The following is a 7338-nucleotide window of genomic DNA, read 5'->3' on the forward strand; positions in this document are numbered from 1 at the left end:
TTGTAAAGCTACATAGAAAAAAGCTAATTATACTTATAACATTTACATAAAAAAAAGCTAATTACACTTGTAACATTTTGCGTTGCTCATTTTTCTTCGTTTGTAGTTGCACTTTCCAAGTCAAATATTAGTATGTAACAGAACACAGCACTTATAACTCATACAATAAAACGCACTTTCACAATTTTGACATTTATAATGTTGTGTCGCATAAATATCGATTTAAAATATATAATGCGGATTCAAGAGAGTTATTTATATATATATATATATATATATATATATGATACACTTGATTAATGCGATTATTATATTGCGAAATTTCAATGCTAATTAGTTTTAAGATGATTTTATGCATGAATGCTCTAAAGGTGTGTCGGTTTCCTTTAATTATATGATACACGTGCAAAGAGAAGCTTTAGAAATTTCCTTCTTCCTTTCATCCTATCTTCACAAAAAGAGAAAAATGCTTTAGATCCTAAAGACTTTGGCACTCATCAACTAAATTGTCTAACAAATTAATATACTCATCGATTGAATTTCGTTGTCCATACCTAACCATCTGTTTATCGATCCTAATATCTGGAATTTCCGTTTATTGACGTTTTTGTTTCGGATTTTTTAATTATTTTTCTTTAATATAATAATTTAATATCATAATCAATCTAATATATTAATAACAACACTGAATAGAATTGGAAATTAAATTGTATTGTTTTTCTATTAAAAAATATTTTTTATTTTTTATGTATCTGAGAATAGAGCATTTTAATCTCATATCGCATCATATTTTAATCGTACTTTTAGCCTTATTAATAATTTTACGAAAAATATCTTTTTTTAGTAATACTATTATTTGTTTTTTTATAATATTGATAAAATTGTTGTTTGTAATTTTTTATTAATCGATATTAGAAATGTAGCGGAAATGTGCGGTGCACAAGAAACAGAAATACGTAGAAATTCGGTGCTAAAAAACGCGTAAATGTCTCCTAAGACGGGATGACGTTGGGTGAAGGATGAAATGGAACAGTGGCAGACTGCCGGGCGTCGCGACGCCGGTATCGAACCATACGCGGCATTATCATCAAATTCGTGAGAGGGAGAAGACGAAAGAGTGAGGGAGAACGCGTGACACGTGGTGTCTCTCCTGGCACGGCTGTCACCGTTACATTTTCTGGCATTCATGACTATTACAATTATATCGATAAGATGGCAAATCGAGCAGCATCATCGTTCGCATCATAACGAAAGTTTAAATTTCTCAAAGATTTCTTAAAAATTATACTTTTGCGCTATATATCGGATCACGTGTTCCGCGATATAAAAATTAAAAATTATTATTCTACAAGTGTCTATAATAAATCTATAAATAAGGACGAAAATTTAATTTATAATATTTATTTAGAGATATAAAATTTCAAATTAAAAATTAAACTTGATCAAGATATCACGTAGTGCAATTATTTATATTTTTGTCTATACGTATACGTAAGCATGTTTAATAATTCGTGCCGAGGGTAATTCTATCTTTATCATTGATCACGCCATTCGACATCGGGTCATTAAATCGCACCGGCTGATCGTCGCATGCCGTGTCTTTCATTCACGACGACGATGAAACGAGGCAGTACCGAATGCCAGAGACTGTGTGTGCTCGTTCGAATCGATAACACGCGACGGTCAAGCCGCACGGAAACCAACCCGTCCTCGTATGGCACACGATTCATCGATCGACACCTTCCGCTCCTCTGCGACCTCCGGCTCCCTCGACACGAGACTCGTGGCCGACTCCTCGAGGAGGTCGCAGCCCCCGGAAACGCGGAAGCTTAGAATCGGCAAAACAACCCGGAGAATACCGAGACGTGCGGCGATGCATTTCGTCAGCTACACACGAGCGCACATTGTCGAAATGTTCATTCTTCCGTGTTTTCTGTGTTACAAGACTTTGTGAACTTTTTCATGTTGAAAACATCGCCGTTGGAATTTACGTACAATCACGGGATCTCCTGATTCTTTCATCTCTTAGAAAAACAAACTTGTCGATGACAAACAATACAATGATTTAATGATATGGAATTGTGGTTATGCGAAATTTTATAGAGATCATATTACCCATATTTTTTCTTTTTTTGGCTTGATTAAATTGATAACTAATGAAATCTAACTATATCAATAATATAGTAATATGCAATTGTTTTATAAATAATTATTTCTAAAAAAAAATAAATCATAAAAGTAAAATTGAAAATTCATAAATATATTAATAAGACAAAAATTATGCTATAATTTTGATATTGTTAAGCGGAAGTACTCAGTACTTTAGAGACACCTTTTATTTTTTTGTGTTTAACTGACCTGTTACTATTGTTACAAAACCGAGGAGAAATCAAGATGACACTCTTTTCAGTAGGATTGGTAAAAAACGTGTTTTAAACAGCTTAAAACATGCTTAATTGATGTTTTAAATATGTTTTTTTATAGAACTGTTTAAAACATATTTGAAGCATTAAAAATATATTTAAGAAGGAACACATATTTTATTTAAAAAAAAAAAATATTAATCATTACCAACCTTGCTTTTCAGTACAAAGGACGACATACTTATTTCATAATTGTATCACAATTGTTCGCTTGCTTTTTAACTTTTTATATTACTTGTTATATAACAGATGCAATTCAAAATAAGTATCGCGTATTTAGCGTTCATGCTCTTTGCGCTTAGTTAAAGCAAAATTATAACAAAAGAAGTAAATCCTTTAAGATTCAGCTCGTTCATTATTTTCACGACCCCATTCTATCCTCCAGCCACTTCAAGAACATCAATGATGTATATCGTGTGTCGCTTATCGCGACAAACCGTGATCGATCGCGGCGAAATCTGACCTTTGCTGCCATCAAGAGAATTCGCGATAGACTGGCTTCGACATCGGGGATTCTTCGATCGTAATCTAGAAATCGCCTGACCGGTCACGGCCGGACGACAGTATTTCGTGGCGTCATCGTAAAAAACTGGTCTCGCACGAACCGTCGCCATGCGGCGTCCGCCACGTTTGATTTTCCCAGCAGTGGATCGTCGAATTTCGCCGGCACAATATATGCGACCTCCTCGCGCGTGCTCGTTCGATCATCAAACGGTCAAGGTTACGTTCTCTAGTTGGTCGACGACTCACCTCACGCTAGAGTAACCCCTTTTCCTGCGATATTTTCCTTTTTTCGCGTCACAGCGAAAGCGAGAGTGAGAAAAAATCTTTGCGCTTAGTTAAAGCAAAGAAAAGGCAAAAAAGGATTTCCGCAATTCTAGAGCTTCCATGCAACTTTTGAATTTTTGCAATTTTACAGTTTCCGTAATTCTTGAATTTTCGCAACTCGATAGTTTGCGCTTCTTAAATTTCATTTTAAATAACATTTTCTTTAAATTTTAAATTATTTTAGAAATATATTTATCTTCTACTAAACTAACAGATTTGGTTGGTATAATATCTTTTTCACATAGTTTCACGATACGTTATATTTACATGCGACTGTTGATCAGTTGTGAAACAATGTGGTCTCATGTTGCGATCGGTTTCCGCGTAATTCAATTTCGCATTAAATCTAATTGCACTCATGACATCATTTTGATGTGAAACGCCCGCGGTTACTGCCGCGGCGTCGTCGACGAGGCCGCCTGTAATGAGACCAATCCGCAGTAATCGCTTTTGCAGCCTCATAAAAAGCTACAACGAATCACCCAAAGGCCAATTTCTCCCTCAATCATGATTCTCTTACGCCGTGGCTCCTTGATACGTTTATATATAGAATCATTTGTCACAATTCATTTTGTTTTTGTACGTAATATTGATGAGAACATATTAAAGTGAAAATTGATTTTCTACAATACGTGTATGAAAAAATAATACTATGATTGTGTTTAAGGAAGGAAAATATTTTGAATTATAAATTAAATAGAAACGCAACGGAATTCGCAGGATGCATTACGATATATTCCCAGAAGAAAGCACGCGACATTACGTATGCAGGTATAACTTGGCATAAGCTCATCTATGCTTGTCTAATGTTCAATATTTCAACAACTGAGAAATCTGTCACGTCTATCCAATAAAGTGCATATATCTAGTGATATCAAGTACGTAGGGGATACATGAACATGTCATACAGCTGTCACACGCTGGATAGTATAAGAATATAGTCTAGCAAGCTACAATATTTACGTTTCGAACTGTGTGCATTTAAAGCTAATTATCTAGCGTCTAATATTTCGTAATTGAAAATATTATTCAATCTTAATCTTATATTTGGCGTTTATTAGAAAGGAGAGTAATTAACGTGACGCAATGCGGATGCTGGACATATATCAGTTCAGTTTGTGGCTCGGATTATGCGATTGTGTATTGAAATTTATATGGCGGATTATACACAAGACAGGATAAACGTAAAGCGTAACAACCATGATAAAGGGGAGGCCTAAATCCTTTATTACGGCACATACGCGACCCCTTTATTAATACGACTGCCATAACGTTGATCATAACGACCGAGTAACAGAATATTATAAATAAGCTATATAACGCATGAATTTTATTATCGCACGAATTGCTATTTAACATGCGCTGAAGACACAACTATTCGCTACATCGCATTGATCTAATCGCTGTACGATAACGTAATTGTTATATCTACATATATAATACGAGTACATATACATGTTATATAATACATAGGGTAACTCCGATATATACGCCGCTCCTATCAAAAATTTAATTTATTAAATATTATTTATTATATTTAAAATAAACGAACTATGTCAGTAAAAACTTTGTACTGTCTACTACAATAAAAAAAATACTAGAAATCCGAAATATTTATTTTTCATATTAAAAAATAAACTTTTTGAAACCCTTGCATTTTTGCCGTTCATCCCATAGGGATGGAATATATATGGTTACTCATAAGGGGAAGAGGAGTATGTACGGCTCATGAAAAATTTACAAATAATGCATATAAATAAGACGTAAAATGACACAATAACTTATAAAATGTGTTTATAAAGTTTTATCAAGAAATAAAAATGGTAAATATGTATAGGAAATAAAAAATAATAATTATAATCTTCCTATATATATTACAAATGTTATGACATGAGGTACATATTTCATATAATGCGTCTATCGCATTTAGCACTAAATTCAATCTGCGCTTATCTACTTTGTATGCTTTGGGCATAAATCCTATCCACTAAAAATGCCATATATCCTAAATAAATGGGATATACAAGACAATAAACTAAACAAAGAATATGAAAATAAAGTACTTGTATTTTGCAATATTCTTTATTATTCCACTATACGTATGTATCACAAAATAACCACTAAGTCTTTTACACTCCCTACAGTAACCATTTTATGTAGATTATAATTTATGATGGCGTTACAATGACACAAATCGATTCAACTCACAATAATTAATTAATATTAACAATAAGAAACTGAAACATAACACAATACTAATATAACATAATGGCATGTAACAGAGTAGTGGCGGGAAAATTATCCCCACTCTTTCTATTTTTTCTGACTTCTACAGCGTAAATCCCAGCGCGGCGTATTTGCTGAAGTTATCCTACATTACAAAGGAAAATTAATGTAAAATTTATATTTAATATCAGTAAATTTATATTCAGTCCTAAGCAATAATCTTATTTCATAAGAATTCAGATAAAGTCGTTTTGACGAAAAATGGTAACAAATAACGCCAACTTGTTACGGGAATTTAGCTCTAATCAGAGAGATAGTTAATCGAAACTATTTTTCTACTTTAGGAATTCTTTTCTAAAGGATTATGGATTTTCTTACGATAAATATTCTTTTACTATAAGTTTAAGACATAAGTTTATATTCAATATTAATAAATTTATACATCACTAGTTAATAAATTTATATTCATTACCAATAAATATTTCATAAAAATTGTTTTAATTGATAAGATGGTTAATATATTTTTTTTTTGTTAATTAAAGTTGTATCTTTTCTTTTTAAGAGTCTTTAAAAAAATATAGATGCATTTTTTACGATATTTAAATATTCTTTTCTTTTGATATTAGTCTGAAAAGATAACCAAGAAGACTCGCTATCGCATTATGTATACACGCGAGAGAACTCCAGCTACTTTAGCTCAAATAATCTCACTGAGATTTCAGCGAGATAAGTATATATGTCTGGATAAAAGTGTAATGGGGAAAGTATGCGAGAAATCAGTGTTACGTTCGCGTCGTCTCGAATAATGACGTTAATGCGCTGCGTCAATGTTTGATGATACTCCAGGCCGACTGCTCGTTTGTCTAAACGAGATTAGGCTATTTTCCACGCTCCCGCATGAACATCCTAGTTAGTCAGGTGCCGTAACTGCGGCGCGAGGATATCTAAATCTGCCCCGTTCTATTCTTAAGAGGTGCCGCCGCGATTCTCTCTGTTTCTCTAGCTCAATCGGTTTTGTCTATGGCGAATTCGGTATTCTTTATGCCGCGTCGAAGACTCATTTTATAGAAAAACCTCTATTCATCAACTCGTTTTTCTTCTGGTATAATAATTTTAACGGGACATTGATGCTTTTATGCAAAAACATTGACTTTATTCAACGCTTTGAAGTCGCAGACATCACATCATAGATTCCATTCAGTTTAATGTTTAAATTTAATACACAGAGAATTTTATTTATTTACTATCGCGAACATATTTTACGATATATAAAAATATTTATACAGAAAAGATATAAAAATACAGCTAACATTATTTATGTCGCGAAAATTCAAATCAAAGGAGAAATATTAATATATAATTTAGTACTATGGAAATATTGCATGCATCTCTCATCGGATTACTCGATCAGTAATTGAATACGCTACGGAATGATTCACTTCTATATAAACAGGTGAGATATAAAATCATAATTACGATTTTTACATTATTTTTGCACGTGTCAGTTCTTAATGCATTAAAATATTTAAACGCCAATCGCGAAATGCAGAGCCACTAAACAATTTATGTACGTTCCACCGCAAAATCATCCCATACATGTCAGTTATTAATTAAGCTTAATCAAGCCAGGAATATTTATTGGTACATTCACAGATATTTCGAATTATCGACAAATAAATTAGCAAGTAATTTTACATATTCAAGAATTGATATGATAATATTATTATAATTATTTCTTTAAGTTTTTTAAAATATTTAATTCCCAAATTAATCAAGTAATGTGTCATTAAATGTTAATGTAATACAAGTCGCGCATTACATATATAATAAATTATTTATTAATGCTATATATGTCTTAATA

This window comes from Atta cephalotes (genome assembly GCF_000143395.1).
Source record: "Atta cephalotes unplaced genomic scaffold scaffold00005, whole genome shotgun sequence".
NCBI lineage: Eukaryota > Metazoa > Arthropoda > Insecta > Hymenoptera > Formicidae > Atta > Atta cephalotes.